General features: G+C 38.3%; 1 protein-coding gene across 10 annotated transcripts in view; it reads left to right on the top strand.

Annotated features, from left to right (window-relative positions):
* The window catches only part of LOC143143838 (cytotoxic granule associated RNA binding protein TIA1), an 833,023-nt gene that overhangs the window by 675,483 nt on the left and 140,252 nt on the right, over window positions 1-17,288 (top strand). The gene's annotated exons all lie outside the window — the stretch shown is intronic.

The following is a 17,288-nucleotide window of genomic DNA, read 5'->3' as shown; positions in this document are numbered from 1 at the left end:
TTTCCTCGTAACTATCGCTCGCAAGAAAAAACTAGGTATTAATAACACCAACACCCCGTACGATGTTAATCGACGTGCACGAATCGTACCTTTTTATGCATATGCAATCTTATTGGAAATGTTGAACGAATTATAAGATTATCTCCGGCTCGACGCCGTTTAACGTAGGATATATACATCTGGAAATGCATTCCACGAGGTATATGGTATATGATGCATACATATGCATTTGCAGTAGCGTATATCTCGATGTCGTTTCGATATCATCCTAGTAGCAATGCAAGTAATACATGCACGTCTACATAGGTGCTCTCGGAGTTTCGCTCGTCTCGCTTGCGATCGTACATTCTATGATCTATAAGTATTGGTCGCGTGAAACGCGTTTAAACGTGTATGTACACGTGTAATTATATCCATTTGATTGCGAGCATACATACGTTATTAACTATTCGGATAGGAATTTAGTCGAAAAGGATTGTCCTTTGAATACTACGTTAAAGCGTAAATATACCAGGGATGGGAAGAATTTTATTCGAATAATATGTAGATGACGAATAAAAACTCTGTATAACTATTTGTTTGTAACGTTTACTCGATCGACAGTTATTTGGAACCAGAAATATTTTATTCATTCAACGAGAAATGTCATTTAATCGTATAATGTAGTGTATAAATTTATGAAACAAGTAAAAGTGTTTACCGTTTTCCAGATCGTTAATCCAGATAAATGAAATACTTATTTTGTTTGTCCCCTGTTGTGTACGAATAAAATAGATGGAAAATGGGACGCAGGAAAAGATAGAATACGAGTTCCGTGATTATGTTTGTTGAATTGCTTGGTAAACGTAACATCGAATACTAAATTGAAATCGATTGCAGAAAGAAGGAATTTCGCCCTGATTCAGGGTAGATCATTCTCCCAGATCGAGGAAAATATAACGACTTTCGCGACGGGCATAAGCAATACGAAAGAAAAGAATTTTCTCCGTTGTAAAATGTAATAATGTCGATACTATTAACATACAATTATCCGTCACGAGTGAAAAATAAAAATTGGCGAGAGATTTGAACGTCGCGTCGTACTTGATTGCACTTTTAAATTACGGTGACACTTTTTCATACGTTTCTCCTTAGGGAGAGTTGGTAAAATACGAAACGGACAGCAGCAATTAAAATTAAAAAGAGCGAACATTGAAGGGAATGGAAACGAAACGTTAACCAGACTCTGCAGAATCATTTATACCCAAAGTCAGCTACAGAACTAATAAAAATATTTGTCACCGATGCGATGTGGGGGGAAAAAAAACTGAATTATACGAAGTTTCGCGCGTATAAAATGTCTGCACGCCGGCGATAACGAGGTGTTAAGCTCCATCAAGATTCCTATGCGGTGAACGATCGTAACTTTCTCGTTAGGTCTTCTCATTAAAAATAATTTTAAGCGAAATAAGACACGAAACACCGGAGATAATAATTTCAAGCAGACGCAGTTTAAAATGCAATTGAAAATATTTCAGTCGGGTCAAATTCCTCTTGACCGTACGTCGGGTTGTAAATATCGAAGTGGTAAAAATGTTGAAGTTCGAAAAGAGTATATAGACGGCGAAACTAATTAAAATTTAACGCCAATTGATAAAAGTTTAACGCAGGTAGTTTAAAAGTTACGTTCAACTTTAATCGTCGTAGCTGCATCTTGAAGACAAATTCCGTGTATCGTTTTACGAGGTTCATAAACACGTAGCTATATATAAAATTCGATAAAACAATATACCCCGATGAGATAGTCTTCGGTTAATAAGTCGTAGCTAACCGAGCTGAGAAAGGGTGAGATATATTCATCCCCTCTCGTGTTGAAAATAATTCTCACGCGTGAATTAAATACACCCTGGAAAGGGTGGAAAAGAAAAAGGGGAAAGAGCGAGAGATTAATTTATTATGCTCTCGTAAAAATTAAACATGCCGTGCACATATCGGATATGCTCGTAGACGGCCTCGGGCAGTATATTTTTATAAATAGGAAATCCATTGATTCATAACTTTCTCGCGTTTCGCAAACAATTTTCACAAAAATGTATAACGCGCGCGCTATATTTCTTACTCTTGATGCATAACGTACTTATCAAAACGGAGGACAGACTTCTGCACGACAATATTTAAATATACAAATATTTAGAATATTTATATACGTACGTAAAGTCGTTATTGTATACTTCAAATTCATGATCCGATTAGAAGAATATTGAATGCATTCCACTCCGAGAACAGTGCGCATTTACATTGTGCCGTAAAAAGAATTGTAGAATTTATATTTACAATAAACGTTATACCAGTAAAATCAATAACCATGTGAATGCTACGTCATTCGTACGTGCATAACATATATATGTATATATTTCAGACGTAATAGCGTAATTGTTCAAAGGTATGATATTCAAATACGAATAATGTTATGTAACGATCCAATAGGTATTCGAAAGTCTGTCTTCTGCAGAATGTTAATCTCGATTATCAAAAAGAAATTTGTTCCATAGTACTTTGTAAAAGTACTGTTTAACAGCGATATTAATGTGTTTATAAAAACACCTGTAATGTTTTAATAATCATCGCTCTCGAAGAGTGGCGAGCGATCGGAGAGAGGTTAATACCAACTTACAGTTACAAACGTAACTAATTAAAAGTTTACAAACCAAAATAGAACTAGGGAACCAACTATCTCTGTTAATATAGTATGTCTAGATGCTTAATCTCATGTATCATATTCTGTCTATACCCAAACACCCGTATGTTTGCCTATATCCGTTTCCTGCTAACATTAAGTAGTTTTTCTTCGTACTTAATGCGATACAAACACACATAATTATCTCTGACGAAATGAGAGTCACGGAATGTTCTTATTTTATCATCCACAACAAATACCGAACGTATAGATAGATTGTCAGTCGTTATTACAAACAACATCGTAGAAAAACTTTCAAGTGTTCCTTCGATCCCAAACATTAGTGAAACGAAACAAGCATCAGCAATCTATCGTTTACTAAATGATTGCAATTTATCAGAGAAGATACAAGCCTTGTGTTGCCACGTATTTAAACACAAGAAGAATGAAAGGAGCTTGTATTCTTTTAGAACAAATGATAGGACGAGATTTATTCTACTTGAATTGTCGTTATTATTTGCATGAAATAATTTTAAGAGGTGTATTCGAGGAAAAACTTTACAAGTCATCCGGTTCTGATGTACTTCTTCTTAAAAAATTTAGAGAATCTTGGCCTAATATTAATAAATTGAAAATTTTAATTCAATAACGGAGATAATTATATTTATGGAAAGCTTCCGAATAAAAAAAAAAAGGTAGACTTCTACTTATATAATACAGATCAGAAGCAACCAAGAGAAGATCACAAAGAATTTCTAATGATAGTTTTTCTCGGTGGATCTCGTCCGCGAAGAAACACTTCGTATTTCTGGAGCTTTTCACCCAGATGGATGACTAAGGCAATTTATGCGTTTAAAAGTTACGCAATTACGTGCTTTTGAGTAATTTGTATAAAGTTATATATAAATAACATTACAATATATGTAGAAATTATAGTTCTATGAAGATAGTATTCATTATTCTTTCGTAATAACGGTACGAAGATATGTTAGAAATTATATATTGTACTAGTACAAGTTACAAAATACGAGATCGCAAATTTCTTAAAAGAAACATTCCATGTAAAATATCAACCTATTTAATGTACTATTTAACATTAATAAAGGAACAAGTACAACCGTTATTAAGATACCTTAAGAAAATCTCTTAAAACATCTATTCTTTCGATAAATAATTGACATATTATAACGAGAAAAATATCGATGAATTTAAAAAATGTAGTTCCAATTAAAAAAACTTTACAGTTATAACTTACAGGTATGTTCGCATTTTTCTTTTAGAAGTACGCTCGTAGAAGAATAAATCTTACAAAACCGTGCACAATTTTATATAAATTTCCTCTATTTTCGCTTAAAAAGGAGCTATAGCCGGCATCAGTTTCCAAATTCATTCTGTATAGCACTTCCGAATGAATTTGTCCTAGATCTTTGAAGTTGGAGCACATTTCTCAAAGCTAAATCTACACATTTCTTCCACGTCGAGCCATATCTAACTCGTACTTTCTCGAAAGCTGTACCTGCTTCGATTAGCAGTAGAAGAAAGCCAATCCCTAAATTATCGATTGCCGTTTACGAGCAAACGCATTTCTGCATCAACGAGTAATGGAAACGTTTGTGTATACATTTTAATAACTTTCCGAAATACAGTTTCTTATTTTCCTCGTAAAGAATATTTTCAATTACGCAACAATAATTTACTCGACAAACATGACGCGCTCGTTTCATACATTTTCTATAACTGAACAAATATACGAGCACGCATTTTTGTCGTAACGGAGAAATACAAAGTAATGCACAAATCGATGCTCGCAATACTTCGATGCGTGTGCACACGTGTGAATTTATCCAAGAAACTGTTTAATCGGCGACCTTTGTCTCGATAAAAATACACAAGTGGTATTTGCATGCACAGGAGATACATAAAACTATATCTTCGTCCCGTAGACACGTTCCGCAATTAGAATTTATCCGTTCTATTCGATAGGAAGGAAGAAAAACGGATAGTTAAGAACAAATTGCAATTTCGATGGTAAAAAGAATTTTCTAAATATTACTCTATGCAAGAAACATACTTAGAATGCTCCAGTATCACAATATTTTCACACGTACCAATTTAGAATTGTTGGTTCCCTAACCTGTTGACTAAAAATATTTAATTAAATCCGAACAATCGCTTCGCACCGCTTTGTATCGCTTCGAGACAGTTGCGCAACGTCTAACTCGTTCGTCGACTTTATTCCATCGCTCTCCTCGAACTAATTCACTCCAATCTCATCGACGAGACCGGACGAAAGGGGGGGAAAAAAAAAAGAAAAGGAAGGGAAAAAAGGGAAAAGCATTACAGCCATTCGCCGGAACGTTAAATCATCGCGCAATAAACGTTTTCATCCCGCTGCTCCCCTTTGCGGTAGAAATAACGAAGAAATCGGAGCAGCAGAATTTATAGTCTCGCGGCAGTTACACTTAACGAGGTGACCATCGCGATTGCGATCGCGAAACGTTCGGTTATCCCCGCGAATCGTTCTTTCTCGCCACGGGATACCGACGTATAGCCGAGGCGTCCGATACCCATGTAACAATTAGAATTGCGGGTGAGTTTGGGGTTGACCGCGACAAAGCGTGCACCAGCGAAGTATTGAGCCGTGTATTTCACGGATCCCCCTCCGTCGGCCTTCCACCCTTCCCCCCCTCCTTGTTCCGCAGCTTCTCTGCCATTCAGTCGCACACGCACGACTAACCATCGACCCACACGCGTGCACGGAACACAGGCGCAATTGCAAGGCCGGCGCCCCCTTGCCTGCTCTTTCCAGAACAGAGAGTTTGTACAGGCATAGTTATATCTATGCCACGTCGATCGTACGTTCAAGCTGATCCTGAAACACCTACACACCTGAAACCAATACCGGTTCTGAAACGCGGACTGGAACGACCCGCTCTCCCGCCGGGAACAGATTGGCCCGGGTTCTGTTCCGCGTTGCGAATACACGAAAACACTCGAACGCTTTGGAACCGAAGGATCCGTGAGGCCGGCAAACGCTGCTCTACGTGACTGTTGATTGAACCATTTTGAACGGAGTTATGCCTCTTGAAACTTCGCTGGCGGGGGGGGGAAAAAAAAAAAGAACCGCGAAGGGTTTTTTCGGTTTTTCGTTGGTTAAGCGAGGCTACGCGCAAACCACCGTTTTCTCTGTTCCGTTGCTTTTAATTCCGCTGCGTTTAACAGGGACACTTTTTTCCTGGTTATACGATAACAAGGCCGGTAACATGGTTTAATTTGTCGAAAATTGGTGTTTGAGGAAGTACTCTCCGATTTTGAGACGATTTCATACTCGAAGCTGGGTTGGAAATTATTTTGGCTCGTTGGAAAACGTTCACGGATTTCGTGAACTTGTCAAAAGCGTTATTAAATGTTGCGTTTTCAGCGACGATAGAGTCGACCGAATGGTGATAAATTATCGTCGATTGGATACTCTGTTTAAAGAGTACAAGTTACGTTCGGGGACCAAGAGCTAGTACTCGGAGTGCAATTGTCGATTAATAATGTACATTTTGTTGTTTTTTGTGTATAATATTAATATAGCATCAACCACAGCTGGCTGGTTATTCGCGACGATGGTTTCATATTTTGGACAGAGGGGCATAACACGAATAGAATACTTTCGAGTAGTATCGCATCTTTCGGAAACAATTTTAGCCAACGAATTTTATAACCATCGTTGAAACTGTATCCTAGGATTGGCTCCTGTTGGTGTCCATTTCACGTTTCAGAGTATTTACAGGTGATAAAAATAATATATTTTGTAATCCAATATTTTTCTCTGTTCGTAAGTAGGATACTCGTATACAAATGAAAATTAAAGTTAAAGTACGATACAGGTAAGTATTATTGTTTTTCCTTACAAGAAACAAAATTCACATTTACATATTTACAAAGTATTCTCATTTCTTGTTATGTATTATCGATCAACTCCATCGAAGAGGACCAAAGTGTACTGGTCGAAAACATTGATTTTGATAAAAACATAATTGTACGGACTAACGATACGTCTGGTTTCTTAAGGATTATATGCTTAATATAATAGTAATTATATTACTACACTCGTCGCAAATCGTAGAATTTGTTTAAAAATTAGAATACGAATGTGCGAGTTTGCTGTGGCCGATTTTGAATATATTTAATATTTTCTCCTCTTTCCGAGTAAATTTTGCCGTGATTTTATCTTACATTTATACTAACCAAAATTTTTCCCACTTGTAATGCAAACGAGGATGCGCAATTTTTTCATTCGTCGTTCCAGTGATTCAGGAGTTTGTACCTACGTACAATATTTTTAAAGTTCACTGGGAGATATATTTGAGAACCGGTCCTTTCGCAGATCTGTCCGCTGTTTTATTTTCGATAATGTTCACAATTAACGATTTTCATTGTTTCAAGAAACAAGGAATCATAAATACGTGTCTCTTTCGAAACACATACTTACACGATATATTGAAAATGTGACAAAATTTATAAAATAGGTATTATATTACAATCTATTACTCTTTCGATATGTTTGTTAAAATTCGCCTGTAGTATACACGTTCTATAAATGTATCACATTTATGTATATTGTACGAGTACGTATTGTACTTCAAAAATGATGTGTATAATTTTTTGTTTCTTACTGGGGTCGGTGAAACGTTTTCCAAACACTTGGCAAAAATGAATGAAAAAACAGACAGCAATGTGCCGCGCGCCACATGGAAATTTATTACAAATATTTTCAAATATTTCAATTTCCGTTACGATGCGTTATACTGGACACTTAATTTCACTAGAACCAAGAAGAATATTTACTTAATTTTGGCATGTAAAATCGGTACTCGAAAAAGATCCCATGTCTTTTCAAATAACCTAACAACCATGTTCGTCTCTTTGTACTTTCTCAAACTTTCCAAAAAAGAGTTAACCAGCCTTGTTGCACATTGCACGTTACATTTCGATGAAAGAGCGTTCAGCATACGGGCATACTGATACTCAACGAAATAGTAAATATAATAAAATACATGATCGTCTCGAAACATCTATGCACGTATAGCAATGTATTTTAAACTTACATTTATTTTAAAACATTCTCGTGTATTTTCTAAATATTAAATGTAAACCGAATTTTATTTAAAATTCGACCGCATTCCGAACGAATCGTCTTGTGCACTGCCGTGTCATCTCTGGACATGTTCGAAATACAATTGTGAATTATTAAATTAGCGGTGCATGTTAATCGGTGATCAAATCTAAGAGAAAATACGAGTTTACAAAAACTTCTACAAGCACGATTCCCATATGCCTCCTCTGACCTGTGGCAATGGCATAAATTGGCGCTCGACGCAAGCTAACCGTATATCAAAAATTACCTCGTATACGTGTGACTACGTATGTGTGTATGCATGCATGCATATATGCATGTATGTATGTATGCACGTACGTATACACGGGAAAACGTTCTGCATGAAACCGCACTTCATGCCACTTAACTTATAACCCATTTCAGCAGGACGCTCCATTTGCCAACGTTCCTTCCAGAGCAGTCGACATTGATTTTTGATAAGTCAATCGCTTCGGTTCCCATTTTACCAAGGCCGCGCCATTTCTCACAAAGGAATATTCTTACCCCCGGTGTGCTCTTCGGGTTACGAATCGATATCGATTCCCGGAGTAAAATAATGGAAAGTGAATCGAGGATACGTTATCTATCGGTTTGTTGCAAATTTTTCACGGTCTCGTCTCGGTCGTTACTTCGCACGCAGGATATCCATAGGCAAAGTACGAGTTCGAGAACGAGGGGTTCGCGGGAGATTTAAAAACGACGTCGAACGAACGCGAATCTCCTGAGAGCGGAGTCACGGCCGCCCCGTACCCTCTCAGGACCCTCGATTCCGGTTTGTTTCAATAAACCGTACCTTTTTTCCGTTAAGAGTTGCCCCTCTGTCTTTGTACTCTGGGTACATAGACGCCTTCTCCCTTGGCAGCATTTCCAATCTGCCTCGCGACATTTATGCCTTTCCAGAACGAATGGTCGGGGCGCCGTGTAAACACATGCTTGATTTGCCAAAAGAAAGTCTTCTACCTCGTTCGCGATATTACGGAACTGTTGACTGCGAGATTTACTTTGGCCGTTGTTGCGTCGAAGGACGGGATTTGTTGCCTTCCGGATTTTCATTCTCGAGAGAATAAGCGTTCCCCGGATGGTTATCAATTTTACAAATATTTATTACGAGCAGAACGATACACGCAATGTTAACACGTGTACGGGATTTGCGATGAATCGCATTGATTCCTGAACTGTCAAACGTTCAAGTTGAACTCTTGTTTCGTCGATCGATCGTGCTCCTCCCATCGAACGTAATAAAATGAAAACTATTACGTACGTCTACGGAAGACTTTTCTGTGGAAAATATTCCCGTATTTTATCAATGTTAAATACCGTAGATCGATTTGAAATTTACTGTTCAAAATTCTCTGTGTTCTCCATTTATCTTCATTTCTAAACAAATTCAATGGTAGACGCGCAAGTGTTAAAGAAGTACGACGAAGAATAACTGATATCTTAACCTTTCGTACTTTCGCAAAAGGAACTTGTAAATTCTTCCATCCAACCTTGCTCGATCTCTCTGGATGTCTCGTATAGAGGAGGATGAATCGAGATTCTATTCCCGCAGAAGACCATTTTTCCTTGCGGACTTGGATTAAAAATCTATTATTTATGCACGTCCCGGCCACTAGCAGTTTCACCTTTGGCCAGGTCCTTTCCTAAATTGTTCAGCAGAATGGGTTCGTATATTCATAGTACCCTGTAAACCCGTACCTAGACGTGTTAACGTGTCTTGCTGGAAGTTTGAAAAAAATATGCAGCTTCGTAGACTCACGGAGCAACTACGTGACCACGTTACAGTCGGACTTGCACATACGGCCGGGGAAGGTTCACGTTTTCATTATTACTTACACTCCGAGCAAGTAAACCGTTCCCTCCTTGCCCGAAAGACACAATCGTTTCGCGAGGTACCAACACGAATTATTCGGATGGAATTAGGAGAGAGATTACTAATAAAACGTGGAAATATATTTAGCGCTGGAAACGATGAAACCAACTCCACACATCCCTCTGTGATTTTCCTCGGTGCTCTGTTATAAATTATGAACAATTGGGAGTCAGAATGGTGGAGTAATTAGTGAAACGCATATTTCCACGGAGATGTGTACAATGTATCACGCTCGAGGAATCGTTATTTATTTATACATACGTTAGAGAAACTCGGTGGAAACTCACATCCACAGAATTTGCTTTGTATACAAAGAAGCTGGAAATACTTATTACGAATATTATTCTGGGAAATTGAAACGTCAGCTTTCTCGGCGTTACAAAAATTTTGAATAAGAAAAATGGTACCAGATTGAAATCAATTAAACATTACGAAGGAAAACCGTACATAAACGACAGTGGATTAATTTAAAAATATTTGGCAACAGTTAATCGTTTGTTTACTGCCTGCGAAGAAATATTCTCCATAGCGTTCTTATTAAAATTTAAACAATACTCAAAGTAGAATGTTACGTACGCTATAAGTTTATTTCGTTTCGTTGGTCAACGTTGTTTCGTTATACCGAATGTAAGATACCGATCGTATATAGAGTGAAACGATAATTTAGGTACATTTACTTTTAATTATATATTAATTTTATAGGCGCTGTTTAAATTATCGACATTCCACTTATTGACGTAATGTCAGTCATCTACAATACATAATGAATTTCGTGACCGAGATAAACATTGGGTACGTTAATTCCAAAAAGAGGTATAATTAGTTCCCAGCGATAAAGGCAAAGCTCGCGTATAGCATTCGATCCACGTTTTGGTCTTCATTTTATAGGAAACAAATATAGTATATAACATTTTCGTTAAAAAGATCTGCCGAACACATGAATGAACAATTTACGTGGTATACCTCATCGAACATCCTGTATATAATTAGATGGAATCAACGTGTCATCGATAGTTTGTCGTCTCAGTTGATACCAACTAATAGGACAAATATTGCGAGAGCGAACTTTCAAGACTTTAATGCGACATCGCGTTTCGTTCTAGCTCCTCCAATGTAGTGTTCACCTTGTGTCTTTATATACATGCTTGACAAAGCTTCCCAAGTGTCTTATACATGTAGTACGAGACAAACCGATTTTAGGACGAAAAGAGACGATATCGAGAAAACCATCTGTTCGAATCGACGGAAAACTTACCAATAATGATCATTTTATGCATAAAATAAGAGAAAGTGTTCTTGTAAAATATAAAACGAGTAAAAATAATGAACACTATTGAAAACGATTTCGAAAGTAACGACGATAACTACACGCGTGAGTTTTAACGCATCGTTGGTTTCGTGACGTGGCAGTGTCATATCAATGAAAAATTGAATTTGAAATATATATTCACGATTATAATGATCACCCGAGTGTCACGATATTTAAAATAACTTAAATACTAATCTCAGCCGTTACCAATGTTTGTTACCCTGACGTTGTCAAATCTGCAGATTAAGATTAAGAAACTTGACAGATTCTGTACAGAGGACACGTTGTGTTCGAGTGTAAATCAGCGATGCCGGAGTGACGTTTTTCTTTCCATCTGGCTTCGGATGGTACTCCATCTCTTTAGTTTTCTCGGTTCCTGTACATCCCCTATCGATATCATCATCTGCATCCCATACGACTCCTTTCCACCAACTATTTCGACGATGTCGAAACAATCTAAGGAAATTCCCTTTTTCACCCCCGGCGCTCTCTGTTGATCCTTGTTACACCTTCTTCGAGGCACGATAGCACTCAAGTAACCGGTTCCACATCACGTTGAGGCAGGAACAATGGCAGTGGAAGAGCAGCGGAGAAAGAAAATAACGAGACGACAGAGAAACGTACTGGGAGAAAAATAAAGAGAGCGCAAGAGTGGTAGGCGGGCAGCTGGAAGAAGGGTGGAGGTAGGAAGGACGAATGCAGCAGGATGGAACTAGCCGTGCTCACCCCAACACCAGCCGTGGCCCTCCGCGGTTCGAATGAGTTCCGCTCTTCTTCCTTCCGGTCGACAAATTGAAATCGTCAGACCGGGAAAACTCCACCGAAATCCACGTTCGCGAGGAAGGCACCGGGCGGCAAGAGTGGAAGAAGAATCGTGTGAACGAGCGAAGAATGCGGGAAGAAGACACGAGCACCGGAACGGAGAGGGACAACAGAGACAAAAGAGAAAAGGAGATAAATTTCAGTGATCGAGGGGGAGGGGGCAGAGAGAGAGAGAGAGAGAGAGAGAGAGAGAGAGAGAGAGAGAGAGAAAGAGAGGGGGGAGAGATAGAGGAGAGAATCTGGTCCCAACGTGGTCGTAACAGGCGACGTTGCCTTACCGGACTATATTTCACCCCGTAATTATCTTAGCGTGCAACGCGATAGTGCGAGGCGGCTGCCGGTATTAATGCCCACTGATAATGTACCAATAGTGTCCTAATGTCCCGTACTGGGAGACTTGAGTAATAGACAGCTCGAATGCACTGCGCCGACCGTCCATACCTAAGATATTCGACGGAGTGGATTACGGCCTTCTATTGCGTCCGTAGTCACTTGGCTCCACGATTGATGACGGAAAATATACTTGGTGCACCTTCGCCGTGACTTACTGGCCAAAGCAAACGTTTCCGTTAACCAGGAAACCGTCGACACTGTCTGCCAACCAACCGAGTCAATCAATAGCATCATTTTCTTTGGCATAACGATACTATCAGATGTATAACAGTTAGATGTACTATACATTCTTTTTTACTCTTTTGCACAAGTTTTCCAAAATTGTACTTGTTTTTTGGTAGTTTTGTCATTGCATTCTTTCAAGAGGTCTTGTTTGGATCAATTTGGAGCTCTAAAAACTGATCGATATTCTTAACCCGTACCTACCGACAATCAATTTTTAATTCTAACACGGACACGGAGTCTGTCGGGAACTTCGGTGAAAACATCGTTATTAAATATTTATAAAATTGATACGACATTAATTGTTACATAGAAATAAGACATCACGTGCATTACAATTTTTCTAATCGGACAATTATAAATTATAATTAGAAAATAATACTGCAAACGATGAGTAATGCACGAAGAAATTATTTATTATTAGGAAATAACCATTCGGAATTAATGATCAATTTCGTACAAAAGAATGAACGTAAATACTTCGTGAACTTGCATAAAGTAAATTTAATAATGTGGCTAGCCATTCATCAAAGCAGTGACGTCGAAAGAAATTTTGCGCTAGTTGTCAGTAGAAGAGAAATATAATATACGTAACTATAAAAGACATAAACAGGTTACCGAAATGTGTAACAAGAAATTATAATAAATAATGTTCGTCACGAGGACGTATTTCTAACGACTTTGAAATATAACAAATTACTAGAATGAAAAGCACAATTTTTCACTCGAGTATCGAGGACTGAAACATTATCTATCGTTCGTTGAACACGAAGCTGACGAGTACGCAATTTGTGCACATGCAAGTGTACGTACACTGCATACGAGATGCGATAGGTATGAGAGATTCGAATGGAAAAGGGGAGATGGAAAAGAGATAGAAAAAGGAAAACAAAGAGGATCAAGAAAAAGTAAACAATGTGAATCGTAATTGTGGTGTAAAATTTGAGCAAAATATAAGTTAAGTATCAGCGTTTGACAATCCTGAACGAATCGAATCTCAATGTTTATGACATCCAGATTAAATACAACGACGTAATACTTTTAGACAAACGTGCAATCAGGATGAAAAAGTAACCAACGATTTAAAGTGTTGAGAACAGCGACAAGACCTGAATTTATGGTACGAACGTGACTTCTTCGCTGTTTTCGAGGTTTTGCATTTCTAAGCAACTTCCTGTATTTTAGTTTACCCGTTTATAACCAGGAAAATTCCAAAATTGCTATCAGAACATGAACAACTTGAGTTTCATCCTACCCCACAATAGCGATTAATGTACCGTAAACTCGCGAGAATGTCAGATATCTGACGAACTTGAACTACAGCGATGCGGTCTAGTTTTCCCAAATTAAGGACATGTGCAGCATCCCTGCATCGCATACCTGCATACCCTATGCAGCCGGCTTGTACAGAGTGTATGTAAAATTCGGGAAACCCGTTCAAAAAGTCCTCATTGCTATTCTTACATCCCCACGTTGGCATATGTCTCTTCAAGAGCATTTTAAAGGGAGAAATTCAAATCCTACGTGTCGTAACGGATTAATTTTAAAATCAGAATTTTTTTACTCTTCTTCTTTTAACCAAGCACTTACATATTTCGACTATTTTTCGCTATACGATAACTATTTGTAGTTTTAAACCTTGGACTGCAATTATTATATTTTGAATTTCTCGTTCTTTGAATTTGTTAAGATTCGCATTTCAGGGATTATGCATTTGGCTATTGCAAATAATACGTTTCATTTACTGTACAATCAGCTCTCTAAAGACTGCAGAAACTCGCATATGAAGTACCATACAACGTGTCCGAATTTAATTGTTATCAATGTAGAATGAGTCATCGGGAAATCTTAGAAAAAGAACGATGCGCATCCGTTTGAAATAAGCTTTATTAAGAAACGATAACAAATATGAATATAAAACGAAATCACACAAACGTGCCGATCAAAGTCACGCCAAGGTGAAATTAATTGAAAAATGTTAAGAATAAGTTGAAAACAAGAATAATGCCTAAATCAATCCGCTCCAAACCGAGCGACAAAGTACGATTCAATTCGACCGTCCAAGTCCAATAAATTTTTTGTCAATATGTTACAAAATTACCATACACTGTCAAAATTATATAAATTACCAGAATACATTACCTCTGAATTGTCGACCGACTGGATACGTGGTGTTGATATTACATCAAGCTCCTCTAAATTAAATTTCACCGCGTAAGAAATCAATTATTACATTTCGGAAAATAAGTGATTCATCTACGTGAAGTGATCCACGTAACGTAATCTCGAATAGCATAGCAACCTTGAAAACACACTGGATGTCGTTATCGTCATTGATCTCAACTACTTGCCAACGTAGTCCACTCTCCCCTTAATATCCTGTACGACGAAGATAAGACCCAACGATAAGAAGAATCGTTTCAGGTGTCGCGATTAACAAACCTTGTTCGGTTAATTACGGGCGGCAATACGTGTCCGCGTAAATGGCCGCTTTTGGTAAAGCGAGACATCTTTTTATGCGGCCATCGGCGAAGAATATTGGAGTGGCGTTCATAAGGCACAAAGCTAACAAGAACGCAATTGGTGCACGCGTGTAAGTACACGGGGATTGTGAATGGCGAAGTAAAGAAAGGAGAGAATGGAGGACCGAGGTGAGAGAGAACGAACAACCCTACACAACGTCGCGTAAATCTGGACGAAGGGTGTTGGGTATGTACGTGGGCTGTCCGTAGCCAAACAATGTCTGTCCGAAACAGCCGCGATTTCTCTTATCGCGCATTCAAACGCTAAATAATAGCGCAACTTCTCCTTGGTCAACACCGACAACTCGGCTAGCCACTCGGCCCGACCAGTACGCGACTACCACTATTGCGCACTATGGCAGATTCCATGAACAGTGAACAGAATTTCATGCTCGCTCTCGCCAACTCTCCTCTCCCTGTTTTTCTCGCGAGTACGTGCAACTTGCCGCGTACGATTTGTCGATCGGGAAATTTTACACCAACTGTTCGGGCTTCTCCATAAACCCGCCGCGCGGTCTAATAAAGACAGCATATGACGGCCGTATTACCGAATGAACACGTTCGCGTTCTACGAGAAAAACTGCTAGCCCTTAATTGCCTGGTGGATTCGTGCATGCGAAATAACGTGACGTCGAAAACAAGAGAATATTCGAACACGCTGTCCCTCTCAATTTCCGGTAGCAGGAAATCAAAATCGATGGAATTTAACGAAAATAGTGCTACGTGTGTTCTGTTGCGCGTTAATATTTCACCATCGTCGTAAAGTGTTCACAGCCGATTTTAACGAAGCTTGGCACATTTTTAGGTGAAAACGACTCTTGAAATTCGGGAAGAAAAACATACACCGTTCAATATCTTAGAGAAAATTTAAAAATTTTTTAACACGCAGTTCGACACAATTGTGCAATTTATACCTTTGGTTCACATTTAATAGTTTCCGTGGTATTGGACCCAACATATTTCTCATTTCCAACTTAAGATCAACGTTGTCCTCTACAACTACAACTCTGAATATTTAATTTAATTTTAATTAAGGTTATGGTCTGTTTTAGACAAAGTTTTCGATAAGTAACGTTCAAGTCTTTTGCAAAAGTATTTTAATCTTATTTTTATATAACGAAACAGTGTCGACACCGATGGATGAATGTTTCTTTAAAGGAACCGGAAACGGAAACGGATATGTCCTTCAAAGTGTAAAAGTATGTTACAATACAAGAAATGTAAGCTAAACTCGCAACTATAAAAGAAATAAGTAATAGAAATAGAAAAATCTGTAAATAAATACCTCCAATACACAATAAACGTCGAGACAACTTTTAACAGTCATTGACTGATACAACAATTCAAACGAAACAAACGCTTCACCCTAGCTTTTCAACGTTGAATACTTAATCTCCGACATCGCGAAGCTCCCAAATTACGAATTAATAAACGAGGATAATACTTTAAACTACAAATTCCTCGTATTTCCCTACGAAACCAGTAAACACGTAAAAGCATTGTATCGAGTCAAATAACTGCACATTTTCGTACAGCACGATGTTGCAATGTAATTAGTTCTATCGAATAAATACCGTTTCGTGTTTTTGGTTGTCAGTCTAGATATCTGTTTCAGAAAACCACAGGCCATTGGATGAAACAGTGTCCATCTTATAATTTTTCTCTCTTATACAATGTGTCTTACATTTAATTACAGAAACAATTTAATTCTATATGACAATGAACAGAAGCGAATAATAAATGTGTATTTCATAATTCTCGCACGGCTAGACACTACAATGTGCAACGCTTCATATACAACGGGAGAAGTCATTTTCACATCATATAATACGAAGGTATAGAACGGTAATCAGAGAGGTAGGCATGGAAAGTGAGGCGGTGATAGGTAGTGATAGTGGTTAGCGGACGTCCGTTGAACACATATTTGGTCAGGGATCAGAGAGAATAATCCCCAGGATTACCCCTGGTTTTCACCTCCAATCGTACCCCCATCATTGCCTACGCTCGAACCATCCGCTCATCCGATTGGAATATCGATCACGGATTTAAACGCCTTTCTGTCGAATTTCCAAATCTGGGGATCAACTTTGGTTTCTGCTCAGATACCGACAGCAATAAGTACGAACACCTTTCCTAGCGAAAGTGTTACGAACATGCCGTCAGACGTTACAAAACTTGAACTATCGGCTACTTCCCATTTGGTTCAGTCGTCTAACAAAATTAAATTGACTAATCTTACAAATTGAGCGTACGAATATCGCTACTTTCATAATTATCGCGCAACGATACTTTAGATACTTGGTGCGATCTTGTCGATTTTTAAAATTGTTATCGCTCTTTTATGC

Source organism: Ptiloglossa arizonensis, chromosome 1 (genome assembly GCF_051014685.1).
Source record: "Ptiloglossa arizonensis isolate GNS036 chromosome 1, iyPtiAriz1_principal, whole genome shotgun sequence".
Taxonomy (NCBI): domain Eukaryota; kingdom Metazoa; phylum Arthropoda; class Insecta; order Hymenoptera; family Colletidae; genus Ptiloglossa; species Ptiloglossa arizonensis.
This window is presented reverse-complemented; position numbering and strand designations above follow the sequence as displayed.